The 25,456-nt window shown below is 43.2% G+C and overlaps 1 protein-coding gene and 1 long non-coding RNA gene across 6 annotated transcripts in view; one reads left to right on the top strand and one right to left on the bottom strand.

Moving 5' to 3' along the window:
* Positions 1-633, bottom strand: part of SEMA5B (semaphorin 5B) — a 251,698-nt gene extending 251,065 nt beyond the window's left edge. For 2 of the 5 annotated variants that reach the window (XM_052676287.1, XM_052676292.1), the window contains exon 1: positions 362-633. The gene's annotated coding sequence lies outside the window, so the exon portion shown is untranslated. The remainder of the gene's footprint in view (positions 1-361) is intronic. The other 3 variants (XM_052676288.1, XM_052676290.1, XM_052676289.1) reach the window with 2 other exon arrangements.
* Positions 634-7,834: 7,201 nt separating this feature from the next.
* LOC128077244 (uncharacterized) lies at positions 7,835-22,468 on the top strand. Its single transcript, XR_008204896.1, has 4 exons — positions 7,835-7,855; positions 10,401-10,551; positions 21,714-21,851; positions 22,006-22,468. It is a non-coding gene; the product is annotated as an uncharacterized LOC128077244 (long non-coding RNA).
* The last annotated feature ends 2,988 nt before the right edge of the window (positions 22,469-25,456 follow it).

Here is a 25,456-nt window from a genome sequence, read left to right as displayed (position 1 = left end):
CACAACAAGCATTAGTATCCCTGTGTCTAAGCTCTCCGGCTTCCCTCTCGCCTCAGCCCCGCTCGGCGGGTTACGGGAGAGCTGGAAGGTGAAGAGCAGAGAGAGAACGAAGAAATCACCTCCGCCGCCTCCCGGCTCGTTCCCTCCCCATCCTGCCCGCCCGGACCGCACCAGCAGCGCCCGGAGCGCCCCGACTGCCCACTGCCGGGGCAGAAAGGACGGAGCAGGAGGACGGCGCTCCGCGGGGTGCCCCGACTCCTCCGCACCCCGGGCCGCAGGGGGGGCTTCCCGCCGAGCCTCCAAGTTCGCGCCGCCCCCTCCCCGCCACCCTCCCTCGGCCCCTCCGTCGCGCTGAGCTTACGGGCTCTCCGGCGGCTCCGGTGCGGGGCTCACGGGCGCATCGCGCTCCGGCTGCAGCGGGAGGAGAGCGGGGAGCGGAGCGGAGCGGCGGCTCGCCCCAGCCCAGCGCTTAGGGTGCGCTGCCCCGGGCCATGCGAGCGGCTGCGGGCAGCGTCCCCGCGGCGCGGCCGGAGTTGGGACCCAAGTCCTGCCCTGCGCTCCGCTGCCTCTTCCCGGCGGCTCCTATCGGCGCGGCTTCAACTCTTTCCATCGGAGACCGGGAGGGGGGGAGGAGGAGGAGAAGGCGGAGGAGGAGGAGGAGGAGGTAGGGAAGGAGGAGGGAGCTAGGGGCTGGCAGCCCCAACTCGCACTGATGTCAACTAATGTATTCAAAGTTCAACAGGGCATTTCTTCGCGGGCGGATCGCCCTCCCCGCAGCCGGACCGGGAGGCTGTGGGGGGAGGGTGGCCCGCGGAGCTCTATCTCCGGGCCCCTGCCTCTCGGGTGAAGGGGGGGACAGTGCCGGGGACTGCCTCCATGGGGAAGGCGGGGAGAGGATCCACGGAGAGCGAGTGTAGAGCCCGCAGCGGAGCGGTGGTTTTACGGAGAGCCCACCCTGCGGGAAGAGCTGGGCCGGGGCCGGGGCCGGGATGGGAGCGGGGGGCACCGGGGCGAGCACGGAGCGCAGCCACCGCCGCGTCGAGCGGACCCCGAAGCGAGCCCGGGCGCTCCGCCAGCGCCTCCTGCTCAATGGAAGGGCGAAAGGGACAGAAGTGAAGCCGGAGAAGGCTGAGGGGTTGGGGGCTGTATGAACAAAGAAGTTTTGCCCCGCAGGAGCGCAGCCGGTGGGCGTCAAGCCGCCGGTAAGCGGAGGGCACAGGTATGGCGGGGCCCCGCGGGGGGCCGGGGGCTTCTGTGCTACGCGGTGCCGCTCCGCTCCTTTAAGCCGGCGGCGGAGAGCTGACAGCTAAGCGGTATGTGTGGCGATGCACAGGCAGCCTGGCGGTAAGAGGATAAAAATACAGCCGGGCTGTGTTAGCGACATTTAAAAATTGCGAGATAAGAACCTCAGTTATTTATCTGCTGGATCCTCCGGTAGAATGGCCCGCATTGATACCACTGCATATGGATATGCACGTATATAATGAGGCTGGGATCCTCCTGTGAACTGATCCAGTCATTGATGTTGACAGTCTGTTATAGCTATATAAAAACAGTGACACTGTACAGTGTACAGTATCAATCCTGAGACTGCCAATTGCAGCAGCACTGGGTGTTTCTCAATTCACGTCTCAGAGAAGTAACAGCATAGAGATGATCATTACACAATATCTAATTACTTACCTGTTCTTCTTAATTTCTCAGTCCTCCCTTAATCAGGCAACTGTATCACTACATCCTTCCATGCAGTAACACCCCTTTGGTACAGCTCGCATGAGATAGTCAATACATTATTTATATGTATAGCGTTTGCGATCTGATTTCCACTTTAAAACTGACACGGGAAAATTGAGGACAGGCAATGAGAACAAATAAAACACAACGTGGTTGCATGTTCTGCTCAGAACTCCCGCTCTAGGATAAGCTTCGGGTCAGGCAGAGCTGGGAGCTGCAAAGCAAACTGCCCTGTGCAAAGCAGCGTCTCTTTTACCACTCTTTTTGCATCCTCATCTCTTCTGGAGACCTACAGAAAAACCCTGGTTTGTTGTCATCTTCTTGGGGTACTGTATTAAATCACCATGTGAATGGTAAATAGCTTTCAAGTCCCTCCATTTCCGCAATCAGCAGGATTATCTTTCAGTTTAATAACTTAAATGCTAAATGCTGATGTCAGGCAGGCTCTGTGTTGGGAGCAGGACACAGCACAGATCTGCATTGGGGCAAGCTGTTGTGGGGCACTGCTGGCTTTATTTCTCAGCTGTGCTGTAGAGAAGGCAATTTGGTTCCCAAGGCCTCAGGGATAGAGCAGCATGCTGAACCACATCTCCATGGGCATGCATTGCTCAGAGCCCCACAGGTAAAGTTATAAAGAAATCCTAGAACCTCAGAATCACCAGGGTTGGATCATCCAACATCATCCAGTCCAACCGTCCACCTACCACCAGTAGTTCCCCACTAAATCACATCCCTTAGTACAACATCTAATCCTTTCTTCTGCACTTCCAGGGATGGTGCCTCCACCACATCCCCAGGCAGCCCATTCCAGTGCATCACCACTCTTCTGGAGAAGAAATTTTTCCTGACATCCAACTTGAATCGAAATGCTGCAGTGATTCCTTGGGCTGCTTGTTTCCATGTACTAACTCCAACACATAGGGGGACCTCCCTGAAATCTCTGGCCAAACAAGGGAATCACTCAGCTCTCTTTAGCAGAAGGCTCGCGATGCAAAGCAGTGCCGTTCACATGCTTTGAAAAAGATAGAAAAATGAGGGGATTGCCCGAGGAGCGGTGTGTGTGGAACTGTTTCCCAGCTGCGAAGCAGAGCGGCGGCAGAGAGAGCTGGTCCCGCTCGGTGCTGCTTTCTGGCACCGCTAGGTGCTGCTGCTGCCTCCCGGTGCGGCGATGCGGGCGGGAGCGCTGAGGCGCTGCTGAGCAGCTGGGATGGAGATCTGTAAGGCAGGGATACAGCAGCTCCAGCCTTGCCATGGGACGGGTCATCCACAGCAACACCCCGAGCTGCGGCTGTGTTTCCTTGCTTGGCCGAAGAAGGCTGTGCTATCTGCATTTGCACAGGGGAAAAAAAAAATCAATCTGCACAGACCTGCTCGGACCGAGCTGCTCTGGGTATGCAGATAGGTGTTACTGGGTTTGGAGGGGGATCTGGAGCACAGCATCCGCTCCCACCCAAGCTGAGGACCGTTGCTCTGCAGAGGGAGCAGCGCAATTAGAAAGGCAGTTTTGCTGCAGATGGCCAGAGCGTCTCACATGGAGCCAGGGAAAGGGAAGGAACATATGTCAGTGGCGACCTTCTAAAATGATGCTTAAGTGGAGAGTACGTATGTTCAGGTATCCACTTCAATAACCAGCTGTGAGTTCTTAATTCCCCGCAGCGCTGCTAGGGGAGAAGAAGGGTTTCCATGGGGAAAGCATTCTAAACATGCAGTAAAATGTCCTTTACAACTTTATGCTGATGCCAGTGACTGACTGAAGTGCAGACCAGGCTGCCCTTCTCAGTGTTTTCTCAAAAGGGAAAAAAACACACTTCTAAATACAATATCAGCACATACTCCAAAGAGATGGCAGGCTGTGCTAGTGATAGTAAGCATCATCCTGAATATTTAGATCTAGATCTGAAGCCAAATGGCCTTTAGCCATAAAATATTTAGGCACAGAGCTTTTTGTGCTGGAATTTAAAATAGGTTGCTCAGTAGTCACAGTTGTGGTTTCCGGCCTCAGGCTGATGGCAACGGTAACATTTTAATTTATACTAAAGAGATGGCAAAGTTAAATCTGTGACACGAAGGGAGAGTCAGATGACCTGAAAGCAAGAGAATACAAATGAGCTCCCTGGAGAGAATAGGCTGTGATGGAACAAATGGAATAATACAGAGGGATGACTTGACACTATCGCCACAGCGACTGTATTTCACTTCTTTGGGGAGAAATGAAATGAGCTTAAATTGGGACAACTGCTTTATTTTCAGAGAACTACATCTGAAGCATGTGCTGCCTACAGACAAGTGATATACATTTGTTTCTCCCCCTGAAGACAGGTCCTGTTAATTGCCAATTTTCCTGTCTCTTGACATGACGAGGTCAGTAAATGTCACCACAGTTAAGAGACACAGGCCCAAGTATTCCCACTGAGGCTCATGAAGGCAGAAAGGTCCCTGTCTGCAGAAAAAGACTGATGAAACATAAAGGTTGAGTTAACTACACGGTACAGCAGAAGGGAGGGAATGTTAACCTGAGGCTCTTGTCACTGCCCAAGGAGCAACCACATTTTGGTAGGATATACAGTGCCTAGCAGTCACCTATTTGTTGGCAAATAAAAGGAACAGTGAAAAATTAGTTTTAAACAATGCCATTAAGAGGTATGACACTACATCAGAAACTGTAACTTCCTGTAACTCAAGGCCTGAGGCTACAGGCCGTGCTTATTAGAAGTTACTTCTGCCTTGAGACTGGAAGTGTGAAGCCTGCTGCTGTACACTGTTATTGTGTTCCAAGATATGTTATCTAAGGGACTGAAAACTTCTGTGGTAAATACAAGTGGGATTTTTTTGGGGGGAGGGGGGGAGGGAGTTTAGAAACATTGCAATTACAACTACCCCTTAATTTGGAGAGGTGTTGTTTGGCACATAAGATGTCTTAGTGAACACTCCATACAAGGTCTGGATTTTAATAAAAAGTGAATTCAGGACTTGTCCCCACGTACCCACTGTCTTCATACCAAACGTTAGGTAATTTACCTTTATGATGAGCTTAATACTTATCATTCCCCATTACCACCTTTGACAGATTTTGCTATATCCTAATTTTCATTTAAACAGCTGTGTTTACAGAAGAGCACTTATACAACAAACTGCTGCACCCTACAAGATGTCCTCTACTGAAAAATCTGGATCTGAATATGAGTAAGCTTTGAAGGTATCAGTTTCCCTTACTTTACCTGTTTATGTAATGAGCAATATCTTGAGAGAGAAATTTTCAGTGTCAGGTTTGGCAAACACAGCTCTCAATGTATTGGCAATATGAACATACTAGTAAAACTGAAAGTCCATTCAGCAGATTGTAATTCTCTTGTAGTATTTGGAACTCATGATCTGGAAAGCCATTCTGAAAACTTAAGGTGCTCAGAGCACTCCATTAATACAGTGTCCTTCCATACCTGCGTGCTTTTAATGAACTTAACTAAAATCCATACAGTACCTACTCAGTGTGTGATATTCAATTGCTTATAATCAAAACCAATTGACTTTAAAATCTCACCCACGTTGGCTGCAGGGCTATTTAAACTAAAAGGTCAGGAGCAAGAAAACCTATTTTTTTTAAAAACGTAACTTTTTATTCTTCTCATTCAACATATAAACTATTTCTGAAAGTGAATTTTTTTTTTTTTTTTAAGCAGGGGGCAGTTAGTTAAAAATTCAAGTCTTGTAGTTTTGTAGATATTCAGACAGATATCTAAAATGAGGGCTTAGGAAAGGAGCTGCATTCGGTCTTCACCTGTGGTGGTTGTGACCAAATAACAAAAGCTTTCCTCTCTGAAGTGGGCCCACTGGAATTGACACAGACTGACCCATAGGGTTCTGTAATTTCAAATTCTTAGGCAGGTAAGTGGAACTTCATGGGTTCGGACATCTCTCAACAGTAAACCTGAGATGTAACTCTAAACCTAACAGCTCTGCCTGTGCTGTCCACATTTGCATGTTGTAGATCTGGTCCCTCCTGAGCTGAAATGTACTCCTTCCTGACATGGCAAGGCATCAGATGGCCCACGTTAGTGAAACCTACTTGTGAAATACAGAGAGATGGGGGGGTCTTCCACTGAGAGCCCTGTGTGACATCTTCACCACCCAATTCATGGAGGCAAGGTGGCTTCTTCCTTTCTACATGAATGGAGCAGTGGTGGAAGCAGTCCTATGGTGAATGGGAATCTTGGACCTAGTAACTGGTAATATGTGCAATATGAATATTTACTGTTATTTTGCCATTGGTAGGAGGAGGTTGAGCTGGATGTTACTGCAGCGTGTGGCCTGCTCTGATTTAAAGAGGTTGGAAAAGATAGCTACCTCTTTCTTGCAATGCCTCAGCAAAGAGACTGTGGGATACCACAAGCATTACATTAGCAGAAAGCTAAGAATGCCATCACACGAGGCCGTGCTCTGCACTTCTTCCTAGCTGAGATTATCTGCTTCCCTTCACAGGCACAGCCAGGGATGTCAATAAAGAAAAATGATTGCAGCAGAGTGGGCTAGTGCACTGAGAAGCTTTCTGCTTTGCATTTTGAGCAGGTAGAAACCCTACCACTTCTTCTGCAAAACATCACGTTCTTCCTTCAGTATGACCATCACAACACATAGCGGCATCTCAAACGTAAGGCATGACAGCAAAGCAGACAGGAGCTGCACAGTGAATTCTGAAGACACAGTGCAGATCAGGGTGGCTGGAACAGGCAGGGTAAGGTATTGAACTTTACCAGTATGCCAATATAATCCCTCTTCTCAGATAATTGCAACCACTTTGTCTGCATAGCTATTTATATACTACTGATTTTCCATCTCACATTTCTTTCCAATTCAAAGTTATCCATCAGAAATGCCTTTAAATATAAATACGTATAATCAGCACTGCTACTACTTATTTTTCTAACTACCATAACTTGTACTGCAACTTGTGTTGTATATTCAGCCTTGTCTAGCAGCCAGACGTATTCCATGAATTCTGGTCAACAACCATTAGGAATTTTATTACTGCCAGAAAAGCAGAAATGTATCTTTTGCTGACTAAGTCAATATGTTATCCTACTGTTACACCATATGGCTGTGGATGCTAAGGCTCAATGCACCCCCATCAAGTGACCCCCAGACCAGAGGAATGGTACAATGGATGGCAAGGTTTCCATTCAGAATGACACCAATCAACTGGAGGAGTGGGTTAGACAGAACCACGTCAAGTTCAACAAAGGCAAATGCAAAAAAGCATGCAATAAAGTCAGAAGCAGCCCATGTAGCACTTCAGGATGAGGCTGAGCAAGTGTCTCCATTGGACCCCAGGGCCTGTAGATCAAGAGCTACTACAAACTGGAAAGTGTCCAGATAAGCCAATTAGAAGACTTCACCACCTGCTGTACACTATGAAGCTGGGGCCACTGGGTTTGGTTAGCCTGGAGAAGAGAAGGCCAACAGGGTGTATAATTACACTAATCCTACAGGAAGATAAAGCCTAATTTTTACAGATATGTACAGCAAAAGGACAAGAAGCAACAACAAGCTGCAACGAGGGAAATACTGTTTGGAAATACAGAAGAAGTTCATATTGGTGGGACTAACACATCACTGATTTCAGGATTGTTCATCATTAAAACTCAGCAAGGTCCTTAGCAGCCCAATCTGATTTTACATCTAGCCCTGCTTTGAAAGGGAGCTTGGTCTAGAATTACCTCTAGATATTCTTTCCAATCTTTTTTTTTTTTTTTTTTTTTTGTGTGTGTGTGTGTGTGTGTGTGTGTGAATCTACAGCATAAGATCCAGTTCTATAGAATACTAAGCATTGCAACATCATCCATCAGTCATGAAGTTGTTTGAAACTCTGTTAGAGATCAACAGAATTGTTTTTTTAGAATAGTGACTGTATGGGAACTGCTGAATCACGGCCTGAACCTCTGATTGATCACCTGAGGCGAGCCATGAGTCAGCCAGAGGAGCACAGGTGAAGGCAATTCACCTGTGCTGCTGGAAGCCAGTGGAGCCAGGCTCCACCCCTCCTAGACCTATTTAAAAGCTGGCTACCACTAGGGAAGGATCTCTTCTGGAGATCCTCTCTGCTGGAGTAAGAGAGCCTAGGATATGGGTAAGCTTTCTATCTCTACTCTTTTTGTTATTGTAATCTGTGTTGCCTAACTCTCTTGCTTATTTTGTAATTATAACATCTTAATGTTTGTTGATTATACAGGGACCTATCTAGATCTCAGCTGTGATTTCTTTTATTAGGTAACCAGGACAAGTGTGATCAATTCTTTGGCTATATATTATACTTAGATTGATGTGAGAGAAGTTTGATTCTCTTTCATCTGTCCTCAAAGATAAAAAAAAAATTCAGCAATGTTACAGGAGAAAAAAAAAGGTCAGAAAAACTGAATGGAAGTGCCACATTTCATGTAAATGTTATCACTGACCTACAGTACAATCATTTCTACAGTTGGCAGGCTAAATCTCACTAATAATTCCTTCCTCGTCAGATCATATTGAGTTGCTTATACAAGTAAAGGTCTGTAGGCATGTGAATTAATTTGTAGAAAGGTGGTTAAAGTTCTAAATCATGTATTAAATTACTTTTCTTGTACAAGTTTAACTTCATTTTCCAAGCTAGTCGCATGCAACAGAGATGCAGTAATGTAGGTATTCCAACTGAAGGTATGATTTGCTGCTTGTGCCTTCTAAAACACCATTTGTAAGTCAGATCACTGAAAAGATCAGTGGTTTGTGTTCTGGATGTCATGAGATCAGAGAGGTGGAATATTGGAAAAAAGATTAGGTTTATTTTTGTATATGGACTTGAAATACTAGACTAGTATAGAAATCAACTTGTGGAGTTACAAACCCTGATCCAGCAAAGCAAAAAAATCATGAGCAAGTCTATCTGAGGTGTTCAAGGAACATAAATATCAATTCATCCTTGAACCAAGTCCCATTTCAGTTTAAGGAACAGCAGTGGTATTCAAGCACTTGCTTAAATTTAAGCATGTGCTTAAACATACTGATGACTTGGGGCACTTTTACTTGAATATCACTATATATCACCCACAGACAGTTTTGATTTTTTCACAGGGAGTAAAAAAATGAGAACTCCAATATTAAATGTCTGTCTGCCTGAGCCTGATTAAATAGAGAAGTTAGCCACTAGTTTCTCTAGTGTCAATGTGGGCTAAAAGCATTCATTCTCATGAATAAATGTATTTGGTCCTTTAAGAGGCTTGGTTTGAAATGCAACAACCACTGAACAATCTGATTGAAACCAATATACGAGCAGCCAGACTAAGATATAAATGCCTTTCATAGAATCATGGAGTGGCTGAGGGTGGAGGGGGCTTTAAAGATCATTTAGTTCTAACACCTCTTTCACAAGCAAAGTTGATGACCACTAAGTCAGGCACCAGATCAAGCTGCCCAAGGCCCCATCCAGCCTGTCATTGAATGCCTCCAGGGATGGGGCACCCACGGCCTCTCTGGGCAGCCTATGCCAGTACTTCACCACTCTGAGTGAAGAATTTCTTCCTCACTTCTAACATAACTTTCCCCTTTTAGTTAAAGGCCATTCTCCCTTGCCCTGTCACTAGCAGACCACACAACAAGTCAGTACCCCCTCCAGTCTGCAAGCTCCTATCAAGTACTGAAAAGCCACAGTGAGGTGTCCCTACAGCCTTCTTCAAGAGAAAGAAGCCCAATTCCCTCAACGTGCCTTCATAGAAGAGATGCTCTAGCCTTCTGATTGCCTTCGTGACCATTTTTCCAACATTCCTGCATCCTTCCACTGCACCTCCCTCAGGAACTTTATCCTTTACTGTTTGTAGGTTTACCTGTTTGATGCAGTTATAAGCTCTGACTCGAGTTCTCACTGTTTGCCTCCAAAAAACACTGTATCAGGTAGCAAACATTTGAAATGCTGAGCTAAAGCAGTATTACTCACTTCAAACTGTCATTTGCACGTGATGTAGCAAAGGAAAAGACTCTGCAGCCTAAATACCAATAATTTCTCACTGTAGGATTCAAAACAAGCTTTGGTGATTGGTGCTGCACTGATACAAATGATGACACCAAGAGTTCATAAAGCTACGGCGGTCTGTGCTGAAACACATCCTCTACCTCACTGCACATCTTGCATTATAGCCACTTAGAGTTATTCTAAGGTGCTCAGATGAAGAGCCTGAATAACAATGATAGAATTTGCATTCAGGTCTCTGTTTTTGGGAGTGCTTGAAAGCTGGGCTGAATAATCGCATCCTTTGACAGTTACCTATGAAGTGCAGCAGAAGGTCCTCATTTTACAAAAATTCAGGTTCACTTTAATCCAGATTTTCACCCGTAATCTGGCACTAAATCTTCTTAATATGAGAAGAAGCCAGACAAGATCAGTCAAGCAATGGGCAGCTTGCTTCCCAGGTCACCAATTCTGCTGCCTGCAAACACAGCAATTCTTGAGCCATAACCCACCAAAGCCACCGCTGCCACTGTGTCCAAACACCTGTCAGCCTTGGAGCTGTGATGTCTTGCTGCAGCTAGGAGCTCAGGATGAGATTCATTTAAAATTTCCAAATGCATTTTTCATTTGTTTGCTTGGTTGTTTAAAACCAGCTAGACTGTAAAATAAGCATCCTTCTTTGATGTCTTTGTCTCAGGCATGTCTCTGCTGTGAAGCCAGCTGTGAACAAACAAAAGGGCAACAAAGAAATGCAAAGCACCAACATGCAGAGTGAGCTGAAGAGAAAGTTACATGTCTGTGTGCGAGAGTAAGTGTGCACAGTAATGAGTGTGAGTCCCAACATTCTGGTGAGAGAAAGCTGAATGATGGGGAGCAGCAAAGCAGATGAAGGAAGCTTGGTTTCCCATTGTTTTCTAGTGTTGGTCTAATTTTGCTCAGTAAATTTTGTCAGCCATGATGCATGTTGGAAAAATAGTGAGAAAAGGCTTGGGATGCTGTAAGGGCAGAGAGAATCTAGGAAAGGTCTGAGGCGCAGATTGTGGCAGGAAGGTGTTTGAAAAATCACTGAGTCCACACATTACTGGTTACACATGCTGTGTGATTTCAGTGGGAGATAGTAGTATTCACAAGCAAAATTCGGACTGTTTGGTAATGGACTGATCAGCAGTTGCTGCTTTAGAGCCCTGAAATGGCTGCATTTCAGTGGTAGGTACAGAGATGCCAATATCTCCTAAGTGTTTGGGCATTGTGCTAGTTAGAAAGGTGTTACCAGGTTTTATCTTTACTATCTTTCACACAAACGTGTGCTTAGAGGGAAAGCATGACACAACTAAGGCAGCCTTCTGCTCAAGGCTCCCCAGGAACTCCTTGAGGTCACAAGTACTCTGAGGAACCACTTTTTGCTGTTTAGGCTGGGAAGGCATCAGGCCAACTGGTACAACTGACATCTCTTTTACCATGTTCACATACTGTAATGCTTGTATGGATTTTGCCTAAACTCATACGTGAGTTGTCATGGGATTCCATTCCCTGCTGGTTGTTTGCTGTGCTCTTGCACATTCTGAGGTGATTTTTCATGTCATCAGAAAGGTCTAGCACTGGACTTGTCTCACATGTACAAGTGAATGCTGAGGTGATGGAGGATTCCTTTTTCCTATGCAAGCAAGATTAAAGAGGGCAGGAGAGAAAGAGTGAAAGGGTATGTGGCAGCCAAAAGAGCAAGAAACCTTAATTTGTGGAAGTAGTAACGCTTATGTCAGCTGCTCCTCTTTTCTGAAAGATGGAACCTCACTGATTGAAAGATGCTCAGGTCAGATACGCTCTCACTACTCAGCAGCTCCGTTGCTGTAGCTCTTGTAAAACTGAAACCACGTGACCTTTCATGCACTGCTGTTTTTCATGGCTGGTCTCAGCAGAGTATAGGAATTGTCATATATTATCAACTCAGCAATCTATTAAGATTAGTATTCTCACTAATGGTAGCTTAAGAGTGTAGTGCCATAATTCGGTGTGTATACTTGTTTCTCTGCTTTAAATCTCAGGTTAAACTCCTGATAGACTCAGTTTTTTTTCCTGGAAACACCACTTAAAGTATCTTTGAAAACTGTTGAAAATTGTGCCAAATCTGGACAGCCTCACAGGCACATCACTGAACAAGCCCTGAATCTTTACATTTGTGAATGATGGCACAATGTGTCTTCCTTGAAGGTGACCATGATGGGGGGGGAAAAAAAAGGTAAGTCTAGCCTTATTTTCCTTATGGAACAGAAGCAGGGAGAGGATATGATTTTCACAGTCGGTCCCTCCTCAGCTGTGCACTAAAGTTGTAGCTACAAACTCATCCTTTCTCTCTGGTGGCAGCTATCTGACTCAGTGTGTTTTTCTCAGTCTAATCCAGTACATGGTGCTCTGTGTGGAGACTGTCTGCTCACTGTAACTGCTCTGGAGTTGGGTTTTGTTCTGTTTTATAAGTAACAGTGAAACAAACACTTCCGTGAGCTGTGGATTAATAGCTGGCATGGATTTGGGCCAATGTACTTGAATACATTCATGAAATTTCACTTTCTCCTTAGTATCTTATCTGCAAATATATTTCAAATTTACAATACTTTCCTTTATCTTTGCTGTGTTTCCCTTGCTTGTAAATACACATAATACATCCTGGTTTTGTTTGCGTGTCGATTTTCTTTCTCAGGAGAACAGATAAATAATTAATCATTGACTAAGGGAGAGACTGGTGTGGGAATGACGCCAGGTCTAACCTTGAGTCTTTTCTATTTCTTTGTGATGTTTTGGGGAAAGAGAAATGAAACAAAGAAATATGGCCACATAAAGTGTGTCTTAAATCCTTCCTTGAATGAAAAGTGTTTGGGAAAACTCCTTCCTTTCCAAGAACATCTTTGGTTTGTCTGATATAGTATTGTTGTCAGGTACACCGGATTCACTTGAAAAGGAGAATGTGACAAACCAGTGTTGATTGTATAATAATTGAATGTAGCTGTCTACAGCTGCCAGTCACAATCAAGACTGAAAATCTCAGCAGCAGAAGCACAAATTCCTGACCTCTAAACTGAAGGAAGAGCTCCCTTACCTAGAAGTAAGTAACAGCCTATTGCATCCTCTGTAGCCATAGGAGAGAAACATTCAGTGCACCGCAATTATGCCAAGCATCATAACCTCTGCAGTTATGTGCAGAATAAATGTAGATTGATCATTATTAACACCCTTTTTTTTTTTTTTAAGAATCTGCCTAAGTGCCTCACATCATAGAAAATAAACTCATTAGAAGATGATGGTGTGCAAACATTGGAAGTCTAGGTTTCCTTTCTGTCCTTAATAGGTCCCCCTTCTGTCACTTCATTCTCTCCTTGAAGATTCTTGGTTAGAACTATTTGGAAGATTGGCAGTTGAAGTGACTTTGGGAGGTAGAATAGCCTGAAATAGCAGTGAAAAAAAGAAAATATTTTGATTCCCAAACATAGCTGCGCTGCTTCCTGGGAAATGTTGCAGATGTTGCAAAGCAGTATTCTACATTATGGGTTGGATTCCCCATCATGAGTAAATAGATCAACATGCACTTCTCCTTCTCTTAGTTTGTACAGGGCATTGGTGTGTCAGGGCAGTAACTCGGCCCCAGTGGACCCAGAGGAAGAGGAGTGTAAACTAATGGCAGCATGGTTTGGAAGACCTCAGCATTGTTACAGCATTGCAATAGCTAAGGTTATGATTACTGTTCCAGCTTCAATTTTCTGCAGGAAACAAGCACCATCAAGCAGAAACATTTTTAATTAAAACGGTTCTGTCAAAAGCTCAGTTCTCCATTGCACACAATAGATCCCTACTATTTATTTTTTCTTTTATTTGTCAGATTTGCTTTTGACAAATGGAGCAGACGCTGATGCTGCCTGCTTCTCTTAGTCCCCTGTGGATCAGATTAAATGACAAGGGCTGCTCCCTCTAATTCTCATATGTGAGTTGCAGTGGTGACATGCATTTATGACCACGATCGTGCATTCCAGCAGAGATTGCTTCTCCTAAAGCTTAATGGAAAAGAACCTCTTAGAGAGAAAGGAAACAATTTTTTTCTCAGAAAAAGTCCGGAGGAGCAAACAATCTTCTCTAGATTCTGGAACAGTAGGTTAAGCATCATTTAGAGAGCAAAGAGAAAAACCATGCCTGGCTGCTCTCCTGACACACGAATCTGTGCTTTAAATAAGCACTGCGATAGAGAAGGGTTCTGTGGGGGGGCTGTTGCTTCTGGAGAATTCAGAGGAACCCTGTATCTTGTGTTGGCTGCCCAGGAAGCTGGCATACTACTGAAAATGAAGCGGCAATAATGAATCAGATTTTCTGGAAGCAGCAGTAGGGTAGGAGAAAAGAAAGTGATCCAGTAATTAGTATGCTGGCCTGTAGTTTTACAGACTTTGGTATCCTGATATGCCACAGGCTTCCTGCATCAGTCTCTGAAACTGAGATCTTAGGGGGGATCTAACACCTACTGATGCTGATTTTTAATAACAATTGAAATGCTTTCAAGTAGCTCTGGGTCCAAAATTAGAATCTTTTTTTTTTATAATGTTAGATTAATATAATGCTTCTAGACTGTAAGCTCCCTCCATTTGCATTATATTAAATTTGATGAGATAAATGAATCAAAAGTGTGTCCATGACCAGTACTAAAAGGTTAAATAGGGTTTGGGGTTTTGAGTGCATTGAGTTCCATCTATTTAAAGTCATAGCAACAGGAACTGTGATCTTGGCCAACTGAGAGAAACATTTACAAAAGAAAAGTTAAAAAGATAGAAAAGAATCAGATAGGAAAGAAAAAGATCCGGAAGGAAGAGCAGCAAGGAGAGCTCAGCGCTTGCCCAGGTTATAGACAAAGCTGGCAAAAGTAATGAGTAATGAGTTAACTGGGTCGTCTTCTCCATTCCGGTCTGCTCTTTTGTGCTCAGGAGAGTGAAAACGCTGGTAGGGCATTGGTGTATTTTAGCACAGGGGAGATGTTGTAGGAAGCAGCCATAAAAAAAAAAAAAAAAAAAGGCCTCACTCCCCTTAGCATATTGCCTTTCATGACTGTCTTGATTCCTCTTCAGCTTTTTTGTTTAATGGCCCTTCTGAAGTGTGGAATAGCTGATCCCTCTATTATTTTAACAGTAAACAGATGGGAGGTTAATCTAGCACATTCTGTTCTAGTTTTGTTTCCTTCTTTCTTATCACAAATGGTTTTAGTAGTACAATTAGGCTTTTTGTTTGGATTAATCCAGGCCTTTTTGCTGCCTTCTATAAACAAATCACTGTTACCTTGGGCAACAGTGTACATGCCATAAGGAATAGCAACAATAATCTTTTTCATCTGTGCTTGCGTAGAGCTACTCTCTGGATGATGTCTCTGCAGAGCCATCACAATGTAAATAATTAATAATAACAGTTGTTAACACTTGGATGGGACTCTGTTATTTGTAAACAAAGAACATTTATTTCCTCTGCATTGCTTACTACACAAAACATAAAATAACTCCAAAGAAGGAAGTTGTTTTCCTCACGTGCTTGGAAAAGCACAAGAACTCAGCAACTCATCCAAAGGGAAAGGTCAAATGGGATTTTAGATAGTCTCAGTTTGAACACTTTGTGCTATTAGTAATAGGAATGAACAAATCTGATATTTATGTTCACTAATACATCTGTCAAAATTCCATTACAAAACAAATAGATACTGTAGTAAAATTGTCCAGTAAATTCATATGTAGCTATTATGATAAGAGAAAGACCATAAAACCAAGAAAATTTTAAAGGACATTTTATTACAGTGTATAAATACAATTAAAATAGCAAAGTCATGTCAGAAGTCTCCTGTGTTTTTTCCCCATAACAAGCTTTGACTAAGGCTCATAAATCAACATTACAGAAAATTTAACTTATTTTGTTCAATCTAATTTTGCAGTCTTACTCACACTTTAACATATACTGCAGTGCTTAAGTATTAAAACAACATACAAGCAACAAATTTTAACTATGGTCACAGGGTTTTAATTCCAGCAGATCTGGGAGTCATACTTTTCCTTTACATAAGTCATAGCGTCCCTTTCGTGGCACAGATGGCCAAGTGTTTTGATATATGTAATCTGAATATATCCCTGTTTCTTATGAAGAAATTGTCTATATACCAGTAAGGAAAAGGTCCTTGCCCTTAAATTCTTGCTCTAAACAGACAATATTAAAATAAATCCATTCCCTTTTAAATATTTGACATTTATGAGCACACAACCAGCCAGATATTTATGTGACAAGAGAAAAGCACAAACCCAAGAGATTTGAGGTAAGGAAGAATTCATGGATTGCACATAGTTGAATGTTTCCACTTCTGTCTTTTTGACCATCTCAAGACTGAATCAAGAGGGAGTGGCAAATCCATATTGCTGTAAGGGAGCTGCAATGCACTGGCAATACGCAGTTGATCAGATCAGAATGATGCAGTGCCAGATGCTCTGTAATGAGAGGATTCTTGCAAAGAGACTCAACAGAATACAAGAGCTCATAGCTCTCATCTTGAGAAGTTTACTAGGAGAACATAAGCGTTTGATAACTCTTCATTGAGTCAAGTTAACTGAATCCAGTGTTTCCCACGTTCCCACTCAGGCTTTACGTGTAAGCAATTCAGGAAAATATCTGTATTCCTCTTCTGGGTCTCCGAAATCCTCACCTACACAGAGTAGCTACAGCCCAACTATCTCTGGTTGGTGTAGTACTAGACACGTTGCTATCTTTCTTAGAGAGGCAAGGGGCTCGTGAAAGCTGAGTAAAGAGAGATAAAAACTTACAAGTGGGAGATCTCATGCCAATGAGAGGCAGAACCTTGTGGCTTCTTGGCAACACTGGGACCCATGTGTCTTGCTGAAAGCTCAGATCAGGATCTGGGAATTTGGCTAAAAGCAGGGAATCTGGTTCTATTTCTATCATTGCAGTGGTAATGCTCTATTTCTAAAGGATGCTTAGAATCTTGTATTTTTTGCCTGTCCACAGTAACACCTCAGACACGTGCAATAACAGGTTATTGCTTTCTATGCTAGCTGCCCAGATGTACTGCTTTCATGAACTTAAAGAGCTATGGCACGCTTCAAACCTGCTGTATTTTTCACTGTCAGCCTTTATTTCTTTGGTCACATTCACTGTATTGGCTTGTGCTTTTAATGCAACCATTTTCTGCTTGTCATGGACAGAGCCCTCAGCGGATGCTCAGATTTTCTGCTGTGTAACTGATAGAAGGAAAAAAAATGGCCATTTCTACCAGTGTTCCTTCTAGGGTGCATGCAGGGAAATGAGCTTGAGGTGACCCTGTCAGTCTCCACTAAACCTCATTCTATTGCTTTTTACTAGTTCAGCTGGACAATGCCTTTATTAGAGCCTCAGTTCAGTCCCTGTCTTATATTGTACTGACTCCCCTGTCTGTACAGATCTAGTTTCAACTGCTGTTTTATTTCCATGCAATCCTTCCTCTTATTTTTCTACGCATATTGTTTTTATTTTCTGGGTTGCTGCCAAGAAGCAACTTGTTTAAAAAATAAACCTAGTCCAGATCCTGGCTTATGTCACCCTAATAACCTTAAATCCGTAGTTTTGTCTCTAGGGTCTACAGTTCATGACACAAAATTACTTCACAAAATGAAACTGGATTTGATAGCTCATGGATTTTGCTCCAGCTCCCCCTGAAATTAACAAACTTCCCACTGACTGCAGTCATCTTCAGATCCATCCTTTGAGCTATCCTAGAGCCACTCCATAAGATCTTACTGCTCCTGTGAAAATAATAATTCATTAAGTCTTGTAGCAGATTTCACAAGCAGTTCTCAGGGCATTTCACTAGCAAGGAAAAGTATAATTATGTCAATTTTACAGGTCCTTAACACATTTCTACAGAACGCTTTTGAGCACCTTCTTATTTTGTCGCTGTTCATTTCCTTCAAGTCTGCTTTCTTAATGTAGGCATCTGTTAGTATCTGAACACAGTTTTTTTTCCACAGTTCCCTTCTTTAGCACACAGGATAGATGGTGCTCAATACTTGTGCAATTCTTTGTATTTTGATTTATCTTCCTTCTTGCATACACCCTTGCCTCCTTACTGTATGCTACTCAGACTTTGCTTTGATGGGAGCTATATTCATCATGAGGTCTTTTGCATATAAGTTACCCTGACAGAGCCTGAGTGCTTCATGCCTGTTGATAAGCTTTTTCTTCTCCTACAGTAGGACAAAAGAGCATTCCCTTTCACTTCATAAATAAGGAAGAGAAACAAGGCAATGAAAGGTTCAGTCCCCAATTGTGAATGTACTATTTAAATGCCTAAGACCTATTTCAGAGCAGACAGCAGTACATAGTTCAGGTATTCTCTGCACTGATCCTACTGAATTCAGTTTCTCTTATGAGTGCTCAGCATTGCTGCAAAGCTGACCAGATGCTAAGGTGAGTACCCAGAAACTAAAATAACAAAATTTAGAATTAATTTGCAGAAAAAAAATTAAGCAGTTTGCCCGATACTGCACTGATGATAAGATCATCTTTTTCCTTCCAGTTATACGTCTCCCAACAACTGCAACAAGCAAGTTAGAGAGTCTATGGGGGAAAAACAATATGCAATTACGTAATTAAAAACTCTATCTCACAAACAATGTTCATGAAGGACAAAACAGTTTTTCAAGTATCCTTATTCTAGCATTTCCCAGTGTTTGAGCAAGATATTTTGTCCCCTCTGAACACAGAGCTTGTGTGCATGTGGTTTCTTACGTTTTTAAATTAGTTCCTGGTGGCATTTCCTTGCTCAACCTTGGTCTCTCTCAGTCTCCCTCCAGTTCTCATCTGATCCTGGGGCATTTCTCAGCTCATGAGCTCCCAATCTTCCATTAGCAAATGATACTTGTGGCGTAGGATGGAGAGAAGCAGCTCTGCTGATTCGTGCAGCTGCAAGGTTGAGCTCTTGGAGCTGTGCGGACTGCAGTCCTGTGAATCCAAGCACTTGCTTTTTTAATCTGCATTTACTTTGTGAAAATTGATTAAGTCTTTGCAGGGACTGGGAATGACTCTGCCATGAATGTCAGATACCTCCTTCAAGAGAGGAGGAAATTAGAGCCTTTCAGACAAAAGGTGGCCAGGAATTTCTAAGGTACCCCATCAAATAAGCCTAATACTTAGACATGACTGAATAATTCTGGCAGAAGTTTTCTAAAATAATCAAACTTGACCCAGATGCCCAGAATAGAATGTTTCTGCCAAAAAAATTAATTTAATAAAGAGAAACATACCTGAAATAATCTGATAGGCTGTATCAGATACCTGTCAGTACTTAATGTGTTTACTGGGTCCACTCACCACACAATAACTCTGCAGGCTGCTGGAAAACTCTCGGCTTCTAAAGCCATTTGTGTCTATTTTTATGTATATGTATCTCTTGGAGCCAGAGTACACAGGAATCAAAACCAAGACCAATGAGAAAATCATTGCTGAAGGAACTCAGAATCATTATTATTTATGATGTCTACTGCATGTGCCTAACAACTGACCTATTAAGTAGTCCCGTGAGAAACAGAGGAAGAGACAGTCTTTAGCTCTGAGACTTTATGGGCTGAGCAGCAACACTCAAGATGGAGCAGTGAGTGTTATACATATGGACAGTAAACAAGGTGACAGCAGCAAAAGGCCCTTTTTAATCTAAATCTTTTTTTGAAAGGGTGAAGTGGAAAAATTATGTAAGAGGACAGCAAAGAAATGTAGTTGGGAAATGGATATTACAGGGAAAGATGGCCCAGGAGAGAAGAGAATAAGAGGATATTCTGAAGAAGTGAAAAAAAGATTGTCTTCTAAGGCACAGAGATGTGATGAGTGGAGAGATGTCACCTGCAGATCTCCATCCCTCTCTAGACGGTTGTCTGTCTGTCCTGGTGCCCTGCTACAGTCCAGTGTCTCTGGCTGAAGCCCAGGAGGAGAACAATTTAGCTTCAGCAAAGTCCAACTGGTGCAGCTTTTTGAAAAAGCAGGTATGTGGATGCCCTTGACAATAAAAGCGTAGGATGGAATTTACCGGGTTGGCAGAGTTGCTGCTCAGTTGTTACAGTGCTGCATGAATTCCATTATTGGGTTGTGGTGTCAAGAAGCAAACAGAGTTGTTGGTAATCATCTTAACGAATCAAAGGACTCTTAAAGGAAGAGCTGGAAGGACGACTAAACCTTACTATGATCCTTTATAGGAGGAATGATCATTCTCAGCACAGACCCTACCACGGGGGCTCACAGCAGAAGTTGTCTGTAAATCTCCCTACCTCACAAACAGCAGCCGAGTAACCTCCTGTCACCAGACTTATGCATATTTCAAGAGGAGAAAATGAGAAAAATAATACTTTCACAGGCCTATTAATGGTTGCCAGACAGCGTTGAGGTGGTAAAAAAAAAAACCCACCCTAAATGAACTCATCCTTCCTGCAGTGGGGAGACAAGACTGTGTAGTTTTCTGACACCTAGTCACTGGCGGTGTCAGAGCTGTGCTATGTGGATGACCAGCTGAAAACACAGGAGCACACCAGCTTCCTGCACAGCCTTTTTCATGGGCTGCTTATTGTTCCTTCTTCTCACTCTCACCTATTGACATTTCAGTGGTGTCCACTACTGCTCTTCTCTGCCTCTCTTTCATTGGCACTCCTCCTTTTCATGATTTCTTCCTTCTGTATTCAGTATTTATTACTTCTGCCTCCTTTGTTTCCATGTTGTTTCTGAACTATTTTTCCAGCTTCCTTTACTGACTTTTCTTTCTGACAGCTAGGGCTTGAGCCAAAGCCTGCTGAAGTCAATCCATTACCTTCAAAGACTTCAGGATCAAGGCCTTATTCCCACTCGCTTCCCTGCATCTTCTACAATCTTTTTTTGCATGGAGCATTCTCAGCAGTGTATCTCTACTAAAAGATAGGTTACCGACTGAAATAAGCAGGAAGGAAAGAGGTTTAGAGAGAAAAAATCCTAAGGACCCAGTAAATTCCTCACTGAATTGCTAAATTGCTACCCTGACTGCCCATCTGCAGAAAGCCAAAGGATTTGATCGTTATGTTTTTTTCATTCTAACTTCATCAGAACACATCTCTTTTCATACGAGTGTGAGAAGAGGTCCTTGCAAAGACAAGGTCTTTCAGGAAGAAATATCCTCTCATTAAAGTCAGCATTACTACACACAGTAAGTAGTGACTGCAGTCATACATTTAATTGAGCCTACACAGGCAGTACTTTAAGCACACGAATACCAGAAAAGCTGAAAAAATGAAGGAAAGAAAACTGATTATTTCTGGATAATGGCTATATTTATATATAATCATATGGATTGTGACAAAGGATCTGCTTAATTTAATATATGCCACGTATATGTGTGCATGTGTGTAAAAAAGTAGATATAAAATTATCTATCTACATAGAGAGAAAAGTACTGAATATGTATGTATTGCATATATTGAATATATTCTCACAGGATAGATGTATGAAAAATACTTTAGTAGAACATTGTCTGCATATATGCTGACGGCTGAATGCTAATGCATTTTTGGATTCAATATAGAGACAGATGCTCAGCTACCATAGATGGATGCAGATCTACTGAAGACTGAGACAAGTAATGCAAACACTGCTTTAAACCAAAAAATATTTTGGTCATATCTTTACAGTCCTACCTTCATAGTTAGTCCTACGTATGTATGATATTTTGTGAACGCAGACTAGAGGCATAATAGCTCCACTCATACAGGAAGCTCCATCTCCTTCCTCATTGCTACCCTTGGTGGGAGGCTACCCCTGAGCAGAGCAACAGAGCTAGTCTGGGTATGTGAAGTCCTGCAGTAAAGACAAATATTTTGCCAGCTCAACAAAGACCAGTAGAGTCTGAAAATAACTAGCTGGGGCTTGTTATTAGGGTACACAGGTACCATCACAATCCAAGGGGTGTTACCTGAACTCCACTAAGGCACCTATTTCTGTTTTACAGGCAGAGATGTGCTAGACCTTGTGAAATGCAAATCCTCAGGCGTGAAAGCTGTGGTTTACCTACACGCTGAATTCAGATTCAAATCTCCACTCTCCTCACAAGCTCCCTGTTCAACCCTTTCCTGATGATGCATTCAAGGTAAAACAGACTGTGAGTGTTATACAAAGCTTCTGCAAATCCCTAGAAAGCTGTCTTGATGGCAGCAGTTTGGAAACATGCTGGAGTGCTGTAGCCACTGCATAACAGCTAGACTCCAATGGTTGTTTTAATCTTGTTTAAACTACTCTCTCAGCAGGTAACTGAGAGACATAAATTATCTACTACCAGCCAGCAAGGTGCCCATGCTGCAGAAGGCTTTTATGGTACTCAGGAACACATTATATCCAGCTTTGGAGATTCAGTGAAAGAAATGACAGTGTTCTTAATGGTAGGACCTCTTAAATGTAAAGGGGCACACCTAAAGCAAGCAATAAAAAATGTAATGGAAAATTCCCAGGAAGAAAAGTTTGGAAAATATCTGTACTCTACTTTTAACTGACTCCTGCAGTACCTACTGGTTGTTTTCCTCATATATAAAGAGCATCTGTCTACCTGCGGCCCAAAAATACTTTGATTCTAGACTGAAGGAAACAACAACAATATAGTACAAAAGTAAAATTCCCATGAAAGCACACAGTAGGTGTGTATTTCTTCTTTGTGCTGTGTGAGGTCTATACAAAAGTGCACAGTCCTTCAAGACCTCAGAGACGTAAAGGGGTAGGATGCAGAAAACGAAAACACTGAGTGACATGGCTGCATACAGAATCCTTGCAGAGCACTGAGGATGCTGTTCACAAAGCCTACAAGCCAAACCTTGTCCTGATCTGCCTTCATGCCATTCCCATTCACTGCAGAGAGCAAATCAGGTGAAAAGCACAGATATGTTACAGCAGAATTACAGGCAGCAGTCCCTAGAGACTCACAGTGCATTTTCACCATTAACGAAATAGCATCCAAAAGGATTTATGCAAAAGTATGAAACTGGAATGTTCAGTCTAAGAAACAATCCTCTGTATAACAGCTGCACCTTCCCGTCCCTTTTTTTTTTTTTTTTTTTTCCTTTTTGGCATGCTAAGGATCTTTTGTATAACTTGTTAGCTGAAGTGTGTGGATATGCTTCATCTGCAGCCCTGCTACCAGATGCTGAGAAGGCAGCAGGAGTGGAAAGCTGCCTTCAGGCTTTCCCCTCTGACAGACGTCTGCTGGAGAAAAGCAGTGTGCAGCTGTGTCTCTTCTCTGAGACCACTCCCATGTAAAATCCTACAGGGGCTGGTGCTGTCTCTTTTCCTTTCCATCATGTGCAGAAGAGCTGTAGGAAAGGTCAGGAGGAGCCCAGGGCTTTGATACCATCAATCTGTTGATGGCAACCAGCTTGCATGTTCGGCTGATGCAATCAGTGCCATGACACAGATGTCACAAGACTTACAAGAGATAAGCCCAAAGATTACAATCAATTGGCTGGAGCTGAATAAGGAAGAAAGAGATGGTGCTGGAAGGAAGGAGGAGACCTTGCTGCAGTTAAGGCAGTGAGGGAATCCCGCTTTCACATCGGGCAAATGCTATGTGATTTGGGGTCCTGGTGTAAACCACTGGGTTGCCCCTGGATTCAGTTTGGCTTGCAAAGTGCTCATGTCTTTTCCTGTCTATTCAGCTGTCATTTTTTTGTGGTAAAGGTGACTCATTTTACCTTTACTTTGAGGCTTCCAGAGACTTGCTCAGGTTAAAAAGAGAACAAAGAATAAACCTTGTCAAATGAAGCAGAAACATATAGAAAACATGGAAGGTGTGATTTGATGCAGACATACTTAGTGTCAATCCATTTTGTATTTAATTCTTGGTAAAACAGGCATTTGAATATAGACAGACAAGTAAGGATTAGCAGTTCCAGTGCAGACTTTTGGAAATGAACCTCATCTGAAAGTGTCTGGTTTTATAGCCTTGGGCAAATCATATAATCTCTCTGCTACTGTTTTCTGATCTATAATCCAAGGGCAGTAATGCTTTCCTGCTTCTCAGTGGTGAATTAATGAATGCTTTGACAGCATCTTGAGGTACCATATACAAATATTAAAAGCATGGAGAAGCAAGCAGCATATGATGTTAATACTACATGGATATAGTGTAAAACTTGGGACTGGATAGTGGTGCACTCAGATACTGCTGTAATGAGTTCTTTAGTAATGCACGACTGGACTGATTAAGTGGTTGCCACTGTGTAAAGCCCAGTTCAGAGCTGATAAGTGATATATTATTTTGACCTAAGACAGATGCTCAATGATTCTGTCTTTTAAGTTTAGGCAACGCGTGTCATGTCAATACAAATTATCGAGCTGAACTAAAAGAAAGAAACTGTAGTTGTCACAAGAATACCCTTTTAATATTCTTCCATATACAAGAATTGTAGCTTCCCAAAGTGGAATTTTTCTGTGTAATCTTTCAGAAGCCCATTTTCAAGTATCATCCTTGCCTTCTGTCTTTCTTTTACTTTCTTCCTGAGATAATTTCCTCTTGCCATTACGGCAAAAAAGCACCCTGCAACAAAACAACGATGATCCAGAGTTTTATTCTTTCCTGCCACAAGGGCAGTGCATCCTGCATGGTGATGATGCAGCACAGAAAAGCCACTACCTGTGGTTACTTTAGCATTATCTGGTACTGGTAACTGATGTGAAGCGTCAGATGTATCAGTTTTCTTCACATGAGAGTCACAGGAGGATTCAAACAGCCTTTGAGGACCTGGGTATCCAGCTGATAGTAGAGGTCTGGCTGAGTCAGCATAGTGGTTTGCAGAAGCCTTTCAGCTCTGGACTGGTTATCTGAAGGTGAGCAGCATCTGGAAGAGGAGACCTCTTCCTGGAAGTTTTGTTTGAAATGGACTGCAGTTTGGGATCCGTGGCCTGCTGCTGGTAGGCTGTTATTTCAGCTGGGAAAGCACCAGCTCTGGCAGTGAGGAACACAGCACCAGAAACACCAGTACAGTCAGCAGAGACTACATGTAAAAAGCAGCAGTACACATACAGGCATCTGATGCAGTGCATGTTTTGTCTTGGGTCCTTCCACTGCAAAATTACACTTACTTATTACACCTTTCCTTCCTTGGACTCTCTCTGGCTGCCCACCCTTCCTCATCCTAAACTCCTGATGGTTCCAGGGCTGTTCACCTCTACTCAGCAGTTCATTACAGGGAGACTGAGGATTGCCAACTCTGTTTGCAGGTTGGCCAGTCTGGACCTTCTGCAAGCACAGCTCCATGAAATGACTTGCTGAAGGTTATCCAGTTGTGACCAAGGACAGTGCACACAGATTCAACTGCAAAAGATGTCACGAAAGCGTAAACTTTAACAGTAATGACTTTCTCTTTGTGCACTTCTGCTTTGCTAAAATTACATCTCCACCGAGGGACTTGTTAATGTCAGTGGCATTCAGTTTTCATGATCGCCACTTGAAGCGATCAGTCAGCTGCATGGATCTACAAATTACTCCCTTGGAGCCATTCTCATGGCACAATGCTCAGGCGACAGCCAGCCACCATGATCAGACTGCAACAGACACCTTTGATTTCCCTTTGATGTTGCTGCAGAGAGGAAGAGCTCTAGGCAGCACGTGGCAGGAGATTGGGTCCCACCAGGCTGCGACAGACAACAGGAGGGCTGGGATGCCCATCGGTGCAGTGGGCATGTGGCACGTTGACCTGTTGGTGGGGG

This window comes from Tympanuchus pallidicinctus, unplaced genomic scaffold, assembly GCF_026119805.1.
Source record: "Tympanuchus pallidicinctus isolate F22 unplaced genomic scaffold, pur_lepc_1.0 scaffold15, whole genome shotgun sequence".
Taxonomy (NCBI): domain Eukaryota; kingdom Metazoa; phylum Chordata; class Aves; order Galliformes; family Phasianidae; genus Tympanuchus; species Tympanuchus pallidicinctus.
Note: the sequence above shows the minus strand (reverse complement) of the source record. Positions and strands in the feature narration are given on the sequence as shown.